This window comes from Somniosus microcephalus, chromosome 15, assembly GCF_052327205.1.
Source record: "Somniosus microcephalus isolate GS21.2 chromosome 15, FLI_Smic_1.0, whole genome shotgun sequence".
Lineage (NCBI taxonomy): Eukaryota > Metazoa > Chordata > Chondrichthyes > Squaliformes > Somniosidae > Somniosus > Somniosus microcephalus.
This window is the reverse complement of record NC_141001.1, coordinates 102,369,987-102,384,474: the sequence shown is the minus strand read 5'-3', so window position 1 is coordinate 102,384,474 and position 14,488 is coordinate 102,369,987. Positions and strand designations below refer to the sequence as shown.

At 45.6% G+C, this 14,488-nt stretch overlaps 1 long non-coding RNA gene across 1 annotated transcript; it reads left to right on the top strand.

Annotated features, from left to right (window-relative positions):
• The first annotated feature begins 2,730 nt into the window (after positions 1-2,730).
• LOC147107117 (uncharacterized) lies at positions 2,731-6,768 on the top strand. Its single transcript, XR_015081079.1, has 3 exons — positions 2,731-3,039; positions 3,260-3,356; positions 4,646-6,768. It is a non-coding gene; the product is annotated as an uncharacterized LOC147107117 (long non-coding RNA).
• Positions 6,769-14,488: the final 7,720 nt, after the last annotated feature.

The following is a 14,488-nucleotide window of genomic DNA, read 5'->3' as shown; positions in this document are numbered from 1 at the left end:
TCTGGCCATGGTGGGGCCATCCCTAGCGTCCCAGGCAGCAATGTGGTCAGATGCTGATGCCCTTTGCCCTGAGCAGCATCAGGTGACTGCAAAGAAGGTTGGTGTGGTTGTTGGTGCTGCTGGTGTGCCTGGTGATGCTGGTGTTGGGGCTGATCATGGTCAGATTCTCAGGGCCAAGGTGAGAGAGTATAAAGTGCACCCATGCTGATGGAATAGATGGCAAATGAAGTAGAGATGACAGAAGCGATCTGTCAATGGTGGGAGAGGTAATGAGGTCAGACTGCAAGGAGACTTGTGTAAAGACTTGCAGCACCCCGAATCTATAGTGGAAATGCAGTTTAGAGATGCTAGTGTTTAAGGGAAGATATGTCAATCAGCTGGGAGCTTTGACTTGACATTTGAAGCTGTCAACTCATCAGCTGGTTCAATGGCAATTGACCTCCTGCCTCAGACAAGGTCTAGGCACAGCGGGAAACCTGTGAAAGTTAAAAAGCTGGGAAAAAAGCTTTGTTAAGTGGCTGTAAACAAGCCACTAATGATTTGAATTGGGTCCCCCGCCGCTGCCTGTTGGGTCTGCTCAGCTCTGGCAGACCCGACATCGGGAAATGCAGGTGTGCGCGTTTGGACAGCAGGTTCCTGACCCGCTGTCAATCATTTTAAATTTCACAGCTGACCCGCCACCAATCAGGTCCGCTGAGCACCGGCACAATCGTGGCCTTTATGTTTTTCTGACTTCTCCAATAGTAATGCATAATGAAATACTAATAAAGAAACTAAAGCTCCAGGAAGAACACTGAAACTGAGAAGTTGATATCTTAATTCCAGTGAATCACAAGGTCTTGGATCAGCTCATCCTCAGCAATGCAGATGAATGAGCATTGAGGATGTTTTTGCAACATCAGGAAAGCTGCTCCTCCCACTGTTACTTATGTGCAGAGATTTTAAACACTCTGTGATCCCACTGTTAAAAATGGCAGAGAAAAGCATCCCCCGCGATGAGAGAATGCAGTGTGGTCCTGAGCCCAGGTGACCAAGGAGAACCCAGGTTACGACATTACAACGGTGATTACGCTTCAAAAGTACTTCATTGGCTGTAAAGCGTTTTTAGGACATCCTGAGATCGTGAAAGGCATTAAATGCAAGTTCTTTCTTTGGTTTGTGCAGAGTTGCCTAATTCAATTGGGCAACAGCAGGGGCACTAAAATTACCCTCAATACTTCCATTCAAGAGAAGGGAACGTCCACTAAGTTCCAGCTTCTGAGCACCCACATAGGCCCACTGGGGTCAATGTTCACCTTTACTGCCAGGAGTACGACAGGTGTTAGCGGGGCAGCCGCCCATTTCACATACCCCCCTGATTTTCGTTTCCAATAGAAGGCTTACTAACACTTCAATGAGGTACAGGATTTTATGCATATTTCATTAAAATGATGATAAGACGCCAAATACACTGAAAGTAAGGTAAGATCTCCGCAGCACCTCAGCTCGAGATCGGCAAACCCAACACAGTTGAGGATTGGACCTGGGACTTTCCCGTTCGGCACCACGTCAAATGGTGCAGTTACCTGAGCTATTGGGGAACCAGGAATTAAGTTTATGCCAAAGTACTATTAATAGCCCTACTTTCCGGAGTCGCCTCCTCAAGCCCCGCTGACACTCCATTTCTCTCTCTCTCCTTAAAAACCTTCTCAAAACCCACCTTTACAAAAATTCATTCTCGGGGTGTGTGGGCCTCCCTGGCAAGGCCAGCATTTATTCCCCACGGACCTTCTTCTTGAACCGTTTTATAGCAGTTTGATACAACCAAGGGGCTTGCTAGGCCATTTCAGAGGCTTATCCGACAAATTACGACAATTCGACAGCTTCATGGTCACGTTTACTCCAGCTTTTTATCTCCAGATTTTTTCCAACTATATTCAAATTCCCAAACTGCCATGGTGGGATTTGAACTCATTAGTCCGGACCTCAACTTAACCACTACGCTACCGCAGTTCTGACGAAAGGTCATCGACCTGAAACGTTGACTCTGTTTCTCTCTTCTCAGATGCTGCCTGACCCGCTGAGTATCTCCAGCATTTTCTGTTTTTAGTACCGTAGCTCAGCTTTCAGTCACCCCTCCTAAACTCTCCCTCCAAGGCTCAGCATCTTTTTCGTAAATGCCTTTTGAATTTTGCTACGTTAAAGGTGCTTTAGGAAAGCAAGTTGTTTGCAATGCTTTCACTGTTGAGGCGGATAACATAGATGCATTTAACGGGAAGCTGTATAAACACATGAGGGACAAAAGAATAGGATATGTTGATAGGATTAGATAAAGAGGGGTGGGAGGAGGCTCGTGTGGAGCATAAACACCGGCATAGATCAGTCAGGCCGAATGGCGTGTTCCTGTGCTGTGCATTCCATGTAATGTAATGCTGAGTGCAATACAGAATTTCAGTGCCGCAGCTCAGTGGAAAGATTAGAATTGTTCCATTAAAATAAACCACAAACCAGCTTTTAGCTGTGCATCATTATTTCTGTAATGTTGTACAAAACCTGAAATGTCAGGCTTTATATTAATTTTGTATTAGGTTACCAAAAAAGAGAAAGTTTGAAAAAAAGGAGAAAAGTTTGGAGCTCGTGGCATTCAAGGCTACACTCTGTCTGACACGTGCTCTTTTTTTTTCAAAAAAAAAAGTGCCAAGTGAAGTATTTGCAATGTCCTTGTTTTCACTCGGAGCAACTGATAAAGTCAGTGTTGGTTTTGGCTTTGAGCTTGGGAGTGGACTGCTTCTGCTTTCCACTGCAGCCTCTGCCTCCCTCCCACATAATCAAAACAACAGGCTTCCAATTCCATGGTGGGCCAAACTATGGAGACGAATCATGCTGTCAAAGAGAGGGGGGAAAAAATAGGCACAAGCAGGCTGGTTCACTGTACGCAGAATGCTTTCTAATAAGCAAAGGGCGCTGCCTGGATGAGGACATTTCCCTGCACAAAAAAAATAAAGACATTATCCGTGTTTTAAATGAAGCCCTTTGAAGGTCCGATTTAAGAGCTAAAACGTGAGTTTATAGCTGGATTTATATGGTTTCTTTTTGTAAAAAAACAATCTGCATATATAACCCATGGAGGAAGTTCGCTGCAGTGAGGAAATCCCAAAATACAGCTTAAAACATGCTCGGAATTGTTAATTAACACGCAGGCGTTGTGAAGGAAATGATATGCTGCTGCACGCTCATCGATTTGCCAGGTTTCCCCTTCCATATTATCTCTTATCTGCAGGAAACTGCCTCAAAAGCTCGGGCTTATTTGTCCGCCGTTGGCCGCGTACAGAAATGGACTGTGACTCATCACTGGGCTCCGGGCTCAGGAGGTCCCTGTAAGTATCCTTCCAATTTTGAAAGTGCATTAGTCAAAAAGTGCATCCGTACACTAAGGGACCTGTCACCAGGATTTCCAGGGTGTGTTCAAGTTAACAGAAGGTCTCCCTGAACAAATAATCTTCGGTGCCAGAGATAAAATTGAGATAATTATTAAAGAAAAATGCAATCAGGTAGTGATTCATCACCCCCCCCCCCCACCGCCACCCCCACCCCACCCCCTTCCTTCCCCCGCCCCCCAAATTCTTGCTTTATGGTAGAATCTGTAACTGAAAGTAGTTACAAAGAATGTTAATCACAGGAACTTAAGCCTGGCAACATCCCGGTAATTCTCCAGCTTTTGCAAGCTTCTATCAAATGCTATGAGAAATAAAGTACTGCTCTCCGTGAAGACTCCTTTTGAAAGTTTATTTCAATTTCTATTACAGTCGCATCAGTATTCATGGTTCCACTTCTAAATCAGCTGGAGTGCGGAGCACTGGTTTGGTCATTTTTGTAACTGACCTGAAAGAGACAAGCACATGTTTTTTCTTTGAGACTAGCACTCCTGCAACCTTAAAACAGTGCAAGGGTACATGACTACAGATGGTGACACCATATTTCCTGTTTTCAAAACTGCACTTTTAAGCAAAGAACTTGTTCAGCATTTTTATTTTCTGCAGGATATTTATAACGAGGCAAGGAAAAGGCTTATTAGGGCAGGAGTGAATTGACGTTAGTTTGTAATATAATTTGAGTGAGGGGAGAATAGCTTTTACAAGACAGGACATTCCCCTCTGCTGCTTTCTAGCTCTGATCCTACTTACTGCTAATAAATAGCCTATCGAAAGCACAGTTAAACCACTTAGGGATCTCCATTGTGCTGACAAACAAAAGTTTGCTGTAAAGCTACTGCCGCTAACGAACCTCATACAAATTATTAAAGTTATTTACATTAATGCAACATCAAGTCATCCTTAGCCAGTGAAATGCTTCCTGCATTGTAGCAATTCATCGGATGGGAAATTTTCCCCTTGTAAAAATGGCCGATAAACAATCGGCGTTTAAAGGGTTCCAATTATAGGACGTGTTTGAGATAAATAACACTTTTAGTTTACGTCGCCTTTTCCAGAATCTCAATATAGAAACTACCTGGAATGAAACCACGGTCACAGTTTGGTTAAATGGGTAGGGATAAGGTGCGGTTGTCGTTTTTCAGGAATACAGTGATCGCTTAAGTCTCGGCTCTAAGACTGTTCCAACTCTAATGCTATCAGCAGAACAAATGCTTTCTTCATTCAACTTTCAGAGTCTTTCAGAGCCCTGAAGATTAAATGGGTGTTCGCCTGAAACCAACCTGCAGACAAAGTCCTTTTTAGAAGCCAGAGGGATCTGAGTCACAGGAAAGTTCAATTAATTTGTCAAGGAACTGCAAACAGATGATTTCAATCAGCAGGAAAATGACTTCATCGCTGCAGAATACTGATGCAGGCTGAGTTAAGCCATCGGACCTCAAACATGAAGCTTTATTCAGCACTGAACGACTGTTGGGTTTTTTCTTTTCTGAATGCATTGCAAAACTGTTCCTCTCTCTCTCTCTCTCTCATTTGTCTAGCAAATTAAGGCAATAACTATGACTCACAGTTTTTCTTAGTTCAAGAGGAAGTGCTGCTTGCAAGTGATAAAGTACCACAGTCAGCTTCCAGATCTTTAGTCAACAGTGCGGTGCTGTTTTTTCATGAATGGTTAGCCTTTCAGTCCACTGATTGGTTGAGTGCCTCTGAGAGACAACCAATCAGAGGCCCTGGCAACACCCACAAGAATGATAACTTCTCTGTCTCTGCTGCCATCAATGATTTAGTCTCTCATATTTCACAGAAGTTTTTCTAAGATAGGAAATGATGTGATTTTTTTTTTTAAGCGGGCCATATGAGGATCTGCTATAGTGCTGTCATGCTTTTGCAAAAGCTGCGGTTTAATGCTATAGCCATGGTCTTCCCTTCACGGTCCTGAGCTGACTGTTAAGGTCTTGTGACAGGAAAAGGTTGAATAGCTATAAATTCCTTTCTTTGCATGCAGCCCAGTCTTGAGTTTCATTCACTAAAACACTTCAGCCCTCAAGTGCTGCACCAGTACTGCTGTGAGGCTGAAATAAAGCATAAGAGCCTGCTGATAGCCCTGTTAGGTAGCTGGGAAGCTGCCTGTGGTCTAGAACCACATAAAACAAGCTTACTGACTAAGTGGCTGGAATTCCTCCCCCCACAAAATAAAATGCATTCATAAGATGAACATATCGCACAGTCATTCTGCTCCCTTTACGTCTGGAGCCGGTAAAGGTGAAATAGGACACATACGTCGTACAAAGCTCAATAATCGCTCGCTGATTGCTTCCTCATGGCAAAAATGCTAATTATGATTCAACATTAAAAAAATTCTTTTGCATTTCCGTCTTTGAGTCATTATCCAATTTTTCCTTCATGGCGTAAATGAACTGCGAAGCAGTCGGGTAGCAGACGTCGTGCGTGACAGCCATTTTGTGCGTTTCTGCCTTGGAGCACTGAAACACATTTAAGATAAGGATACAATCATCACAATTAAAAAAATATATATATTGTTCATCTCCAGATTTTCATCTCAGCGACGCTGCCCTCTGTTTGGGTGAATTTTGAATGCCAGCTCCACCCAAACCCCCACCCCCCTTCCCCTTCTGCTATTGTTTCCTGACCCGCACACCCCATCCAGAATAGAGAGGGGAATTTGCAGGAAACAGGATCAGCTACAAAGTGTAGCACCTCAACCATGATTTCTGACGTCTGTCTCAGAGTAAATTTGGGAAGCTGGGCGCACTAAGTGGCAAACAGTTCCATTGGAAAAACCAGGCTGCACCTGTCCTCCCCATATAGCCTCTTCAGCCCATTCTCCTCTGAGAAGAATCAAAGTTTCCCACATTACAACAGTGACTACACGCCAAAAAAGTACTTCATTGGCTGTAAAGCACTTTGAGATGTCCGGTAGTCGTGAAAGGCGCTATAGAATGTAAGTCTTTCTATAGCCTCTTCAGCCCATTCCCCTCTGGGAAGAATCAAGCCCATATAACCACCAATGCAAACTGCCTGTACTGCCGACAGCAATGGAAAATTGCTGCACCATTGGAAATAGCAGTAATGTTGATACACCAAGTGGAAAATTAGGCCCGGTTTTATTTCTAATCAACATAGTAGTGGCTGAAAATATAAATAAAGCATTATCTAACACAACTAAAGGAATCATCTGCTCCCAATTGGACTCAATGTGCTGCATCTCTTCTGTTGCCTCCTAAAGATTTCCTACATTACAACAGTGACTATTGTAGTGTATGTACCTTTAAGAGAGAACTACTTTTACAGCTCCTGTATACTGTAGTACTGGCAGTGACCACACCTGTATATAAGCCTTGAGCATGCCTCTGTACTGTCAGTCTTTAGACTACCCTCCTCCAGTAAACACCTGTTGATTGTTAAGTTACAGCCTCCGTGTAGTTATTGGAAAACATCATACTTTAAGAATCACGGATTCAACAGTGTCGACAAGGTCGATTCGAATCTACCTGCAACTCTGCATTTCCTTTCAACGATTCGCTCCGGGGGGGCGGTGGAAGAAAGTCAAGGCCAGAAGCACGGGCGTCGACCACGAGCAACCGCCCAGTCATCCGGCAGAGAGTGAACATCGCAGGGGAGGCTGTCGAGAGCCGGGCTTGGTTCCCCAGCCACGATGATCCAGCAACAGACTGGCAACAGGTACAGCGTAGGCCCTTCCCGGACAGCGGCGGCTGAAGCCGACCGACGGCACAGAAAAAGCCGAGCAGCGTCGACGGGGTAAGAGAGAGGGTGAAGCGCACAGGGCGCAGCCGGGGGTTGAAAACCAAGCGGCGTCGAGGAAAAAAAAAAAGAGAGAGAGAGGGTAAATCAGCAGCCGGGTTCAGGACCGAGCGGCGGCAACGGGAGAGGCGCACAGGAGAACGCGCAGAGCACAGCCAGGGCTCAAGGGCTGAACAGCATCCGTGGGGGTAAGAAAGGAAGCGCGGGAGATGCCATTGAGCCGCGGAGAAGAAGGGAGAGCGCGGGAGATGCCATTTTAGAAGCCGCAGCAGAGAAGAAGGGCGAGTGCGGGAAGAAAGGAAAGCGCGGGAGATGCCATTTTGTGCCAGCGGAGAAGAAGGGAGAGCACGGGAGACGCCATTTTAGACAGTTAAATCACACCCAAGGATGCCGAAGAGTGGCAGTGTCACTGCGTTCGACAATGAAGTCGAAGATTGGCTGACATATGTGGAACGCATTGAGGTGTACTGCAGGGCGAATGAAGTGCCAGATGCTAGGAAAGCACTGGTTTTGTTAAATTCCATGGGTGCAAAAACTTATGGCTTACTGCAAAACCTAATAACCCCAGAGAAGCCAGTGGATAAGAATTTCGAAAGCATAGTGGAAATCCTACAGGACCACTTAAACCCCACACCGCTGCTGATAGCAGAAAGATATAAGTTCCACAAAAGGAACCAGCATAAAGATGAAAGTAATGCTGAGTACTTAACAGAACTGCGCAAGCCATCGAAACACTGCCAGTTTGGAATGGGACTAGCAGATACGTTAAGGGACAAGTTTGTGTGTGGGCTTCCAAGTGAAGGAACCCAGAAACGGCTTCTATCAGAAAAGGATCTTACGCTGGACAAGGCTTTCAGCATGGCAGTATTACACGAAGCAGCTGCAAGGGGCACTGCAGAGATGCAACGGGGACCGCAAGAATATGGCACCAATGAAATGTCATATGGAGCAGGGAAGTGTTATCGCTGTGGCAGAACAACACACGACCAGAACGATTGTTGGTTCAAGGACCAAGTGTGCAGACAGTGTGGAAAAGCAGGACACATATCAAGAGTCTGCAGGTCAGGGAAGAAAACCAGCAGCAAGAAATCTCCACAGGAGAAGTACAAAAAGGTACATAAGGTGATGGACAGTAGTTCAGACGAACAGAAAAGTGATACAGACTCCGTTAGCCAGGAGCTGGGTTGTCTGAAACTACATAAGGTAATCAAAATGGAGGATCACCAGAATATCTAGGTCACACTCAAGATAGACGGAGTCCAAGTGAAAATGGAATTGGACACAGGATCAGCCCTAACAGTCATAAACCAAAGGGACTACAAGCGGCTATTTTCACATATACCCTTGAAAGCTACAGAGATTGTCTTGAAGAAGTACACGGGGCAAAAAGTCTACCCCAAAGGAAAAATAAGGGTGAAAGTGATATACAATGGCCAGGAAATACCTAAAATGGACCTATATGTATTGCCAGATGGAGGACCACCACTACTAGGACGTGAATGGATCCGGAAGATACAATTAGATTGGCATTCCATACAGGCACTGAAGGCTGAGGCCAAAAAGGATGACGACGTCACACCTGGACCACTGTCAAAAATGCTAACTGATGCACAAGAAGTGTTCCAGGAGGGACTCGGAACACTAAAAGGCATAACAGCGACGATTAAAATAGAGGAAAATGCAAGCCCAAAGTTTTTTAAGGCCAGACCGGTGCCTTATGCGATCCGACCAGCCGTCGAAGCAGAGCTGGAAGGGTTGGAACGTTCAGGAGTACTGTCCAAAGTAGACTGGAGCGAGTGGGCTACACCCATCATTCCTGTAATGGAGAGATCGTTGAGTAATACGCCTGGGGAACCAAAGAAGGTCCGCATCTGTGGGGATTTTAAGGTGACAGTGAGCCCAGTCCTTCACATGGTACAATAACCGCTTCCACGGATTGAGGATATTTTCGCCTCGCTATCTGGAGGTAAACGCGTCACCAAAATTGATCTGGCCCAGGCGTACTTGCAAATGGAGGTAGAAGAAGCCTCGAAACAATACCTCACGATCAACACTCATAAAGGTCTCTACCAATACAACCGGCTGGTGTTCGGGGTAGCATCGGCTCCGGCTATTTGGCAAAGGGCAATGGGTCAAGTCCTGCAAGGGATTCCAGGGACCCAGTGTTATTTGGACGACATCCTGGTCACGGGCGAAAATGACAGTGATCACCTCGCCAACCTGGAGAAGGTGCTCACTAGATTAAAGGAATATGGGCTACGAGCTAATCGCCACAAGTGCGAGTTTTTCCAGAAGCAGATCTCGTATTGTGGCCACGTTATTGATGAAGAGGGGCTACATAAGTCCCCTGAAAAGATTGAGGCAGTAGTCAAGGCTCCAGCACCGGAAAATGTGTCACAACTGAGGTCGTTCCTAGGGCTGGTAAACTACTACCATAAGTTCTTACCAAATTTGTCTACAGTATTACACCCACTGAACACCCTACTGCAAACGGGGGTACCATGGAAGTGGAATGATGAATGTAAACGAGCTTTCCAGAAGTGCAAAGAATTGATCACATCTAAAGAGGTGTTGGCCCATTTCAACCCAGCACTACCAATTCGGTTGGCATGTGATGCATCACCCTATGGTATTGGAGTGGTGCTGTCGCATAAATTCCCAGATGGGTTGGAGAGGCCAGTAGCCTTTGCATCTCGGTCACTAACCTCAGCCGAGCGCAACTGCGCCCAGATCGACAGGGAGGCCCTCAGCCTAGTATGGGGAGTAAAAAATTCAACCACTATCTGCATGGGTAGAAGTTCACCTTGCTGACTGACCACCAACCACTTGTCTCCATCTTTAATCCAGAGAAGGGCGTTCCGGTGATGACAGCACAACGGCTACAAAGATGGTCCCTTTTTCTAGGGGCGAACCAATACGAAATAGAATATAAAGGCACGAAACAGCATGGAAACGCTGATGGGCTATCACACCTGCCACTGCCTACTGTGGAGGAAGCACCAGCAGTGGACCCGATCGAAATATTTTATTCGTCGATAATTGAACGATTGCCAGTAACTAACGCGGATATAGAGAAAGAGACCCGCAATGATCCGACACTGTCTCGGGTATATGATTTGACGGTGAGGGGATGGCCAACACATGGCGACTCACTGTTGCCAGCATTCTCATCCAGAAGAGAACAGCTGTCAGTATGCCAGGGGACAGTGATGTGTGGATCCCGAGTGATAATTCCACCCAAGTTAAGGGAGGGAATGCTCAATGAGCTTCACGAAGGTCATCTGGGAGGGGTGAAAATGAAAAGCCTTGCTAGGGCTTATGTGTGGTGGCCGGGGATCGATCAACAAATCGAGGACCTAACCAAGAGCTGCTCAGGATGCCAGAAGGTCCAAAATGCATCACCACATGCCCCTCTTCACCCATGGGAGTGGCCCTCCTCTCCATGGCAACGGGTGCATATTGATTTTGCTGGTCCATTCATGGACTCAATGTTCTTAATAGCAGTGGATGCGCACTCGAAATGGCCTGAGGTGATAAAAATGTCCTCAACCACTACAGAGAAAATGATTGCAGTCCTACGGACCATATTTGGTAGGAACGGCTTGCCAGAGCAGATTTGCTCTGATAATGGACCACAGTTTGTGTCCGAAGAGTTTCGGAAATTTATGAGAAGGAATGGGGTAAGGCATTACACATCCGCCCCGCATCATCCAGCCACAAATGGATTGGCTGAGAGGTTCGTACAAACCTTTAAAAAGGCGATAAAGGCCATGTGCGATGATGAAATTCCGCTACAGCATAAGGTGGACAATTTCCTGTTAGCCTACAGAAATGCGACACATGCAGTTACCAACCAGACCCCGGCCATGATGTTCTTTAACCGAAGGTTGAGATCTTGTCTGGATTTGCTCAGACCAAATGTGCGAAGAAATGTTGAGGATAAACAATTCCAGCACATCAATGAGAAGCCGACAAGGAGCTTCAATGTAGGACAACCAGTCTTGGCCCGTGACTACCGAACAGAGAAATGGCAACCCGGAACGATATGCACACGGCAGGGGCCATTAATGTACACAGTGGATGTCGGGGAGAACATTGTGAGATGCCACGTCGACCAGATCTTAGCGTCACAGGAACGAGTCAACCCCATGTCTCACGTACCTGGGGATGAACCCGACATACCGGTAGCATCTACCTCAGAAACAGTAGCAGTGGAAACTGATGAACTAACCGACGAAAAGGGGCCAGAATCGCCTCCGCACCCAGAACAAGAACCTCAGGAAAGGTGCTACCCAGAAAGGATCAGGAAGCAGCCCCAAAGACTGAATCTATAAATGGACTATTTCAGTTTAATGTGCATGTTAAAGTGTTAATTGTTATTTGAATATTATGGGTACTGCTAATCTAAAAGGGGAGGAATTGTAGTGTATGTACCTTTAAGAGAGAACTACTTTTACAGCTCCTGTATACTGTAGTACCGGCAGTGACCACACCTGTATATAAGCCTTGAGCATGCCTCTGTACTGTCAGTCTTTAGACTACCCCCCTCCAGTAAACACCTGTTGATTGTTAAGTTACAGCCTCCGTGTAGTTATTGGAAATCATCATACTTTAAGAATCACGGATTCAACAACTATACGTCAAATGTACTTTATTGGCTATAAAGTGCTTTGAGACGTCCTGAGGTCGCGAAAGGCGCTACATGAATGCAAGCCTTTCTTTCATTTTAAAGTAGATAAAAGCTAATGTGCACTTTAGGAAAAGATAAACCTACTGTTAGTTTACAACTAAGTCTCAGATTTTATTTGTAATAGTTTGCCTCTTTCTTTTCTCTCTCTGCCAGTTTTTCTTCCCTTCCCCTCCTCCTCTCCTGAGGCGTTGACTCCTTACTGGGATAGAGCACTGCTGATGCAATGCCCCCCACCCCACCCCCCCACCCACTCCCCACCGCCCCCCTGCTCCCACCCCCACCTTGCCCTCGTGATCATTTCCTCACATAAGCCCAGATAATGACTGTCAGCAGGTTATTCCACAGTGGAAACAGATGCTGAGCCAAAGAAGGGGAGGTTAAGAAGGGGATGACCAAATGCTTGGTCAAAGAGGTGAGTTTTAAAGGAGGGTGGTAAAGGAGGACAGGGAGGTGGAGAGATGAAGGCATTTAGGAACAAAGTTCTGGAGAATGGGATCTAGGCAGCTGATATTCAACTAACCAGGAGAAAAGTGATGAGGCCCTTCATAGAACTGAGTATGGTGAGTCCTGTAGAGGGGATAGCTGCTTAAAACAAAGAAAGTACTACACTGCGCAAGTTGATTGCACCTTCTGCTGCTGCCTGGACCCATCTGTGAATCATTACGGTAAACAGCAATAAATATCTGAATTGTCACACAGCTGAGTTGTGATTAAATCTGTAGAAAGCAGATTAATTTTACACCTTATAGAATCATACAGCACAGAAGGAGTCCATTCGGCCCATCATGCCTGTGCCAGCTCTTTGAAAGAGCCGTCCAATTAGTTCCACTCCCCTGCTCTTTCCTCATAGCTCTGTAGATTTTTCCTTTTCAAATATGTATCCAATTCCCTTTTGAAAGTTAAGAAGTCACACAACACCAGGTTATAGTCCAACAGTTTTATTTGAAATCACAAGCTTTCAGAGCGCTGCTCCTTCATCAGGTGAAGTGGAGAGATGCCTATAGACACAGATTATATAGTCAGAGAATAATGCCAGATGATTACAGGTAATCTTTCTAACTGCCATTTATCACACCTCGGCAGAGAGATAATCACAGCAATCAAAGGTGTGAATTGTGTCCAAACAGGTCAGTCAGGAAAACATTACATCAAAGAACAATGAGGTGGGGTCACAAGGGCTAAAATGTTGCAGATGCTGGGGTCTGTATGAAAAACAAAAAACAGACAAAAAACAGACAAAAAACATTTTCTTTGCTGGAAATCACAGCAGATCCGGCCGCATTTGTGTAGAGAGAACAAGCCAACGATGACTCGAGTCTGGATGACCCTACATCAGGTGGGGTTACATGTAGCGTGACATGATCCCAAGATCCCGGTTGAGGCCGTCCTCATGAGTGCGGAACTTGGCTATCAGTTTCTGCTCTACGATTTTGCGTTGTCGTGTGTCTCAAAGGCCGCCTTGGAGAATGCTTACCCAAAGATCGGAGGCTGAATGTCCTTGACTGCTGAAGTGTTCCCCGACTGGGAGGGAACACTCCTGCCTGGCGATTGTTGCGCGGTGTCCGTTCATCCGTTGTCGCAGTGTCTGCATGGTCTCGCCGATGTACCATGCTCCGGGGCATCCTTTCCTGCAACATATGAGGTAGACAATGTTGGCCGAGTCACATGAGTATGTATCATGTACCTGGTGGGTGGTGTCCTCACATGTGATGATGGTATCTGTGTTGATGATCTGGCATGTCTTGCAGAGGTTGCCAATGCAGGGTTGTGTGGTGTCATGGTCGCTGTTCTCCTTTTGAAAGTTGCTATTGAATCTGCTTCCACCACCTTTCCAGTCAGTGCATTCTAGATCACAACAACTCACTCCATTAAAAAAATTCTCCTCATCTCTCAGACAGTTTCTCCCGTTCTACTCTGCCAAAACCCCTCATAATTTTGAGCACCACCATTAAATCTCCCATTAACCTTCTCTGCTCTAAGGAGAGCAAAGCCCAGCTTCTCTAGTCTCTCCACATAACTGAAGTCCCTCATCACTGGGACCATTCTGGTAAATCTCCTCTGCACCCTCTCCAAGGCCTTGGCATCCTTCTTAAAGTGTGTAAATATTAAATGTATAATAAAATCTTCTAAAAGTGGCGCTGCTTAATGAACGACTCAACTATCTGCTTTATTTATTAAACATGTAAAAAGTCTTGCATAGCTCATGCATCCATCACACACCAGACACTCCAGAGAAGGAAGGGCAATTACTTCATGCTGGGTTCTTCACCTGGAGTCAGACATTTACAACCTATTAGAATTGCCCTCTGATTGACCTCAGGAATTTGCAAGCAGTCTGCAACTACTTGGATTTGCCCATTTTGACCATTCACCTACAGGGAATACTTGAATGGTGGCCGTAAAGAGATAGGCAGAGTAAACAAACATAGGGCCATCGACCTGAAACGTTAACTCCCTTTCTCTCTCCACAGATGCTGCCTGACCTGCTGAGTATTTCCAGCATTTTCTGTTTTTATTTCAGATTTCCAGCATCCGCAGTATTTTGCTTTTGTAAACAAACATAGGTCCATTTGATCAGCTAAACATCGCAACTATGATTCTGATT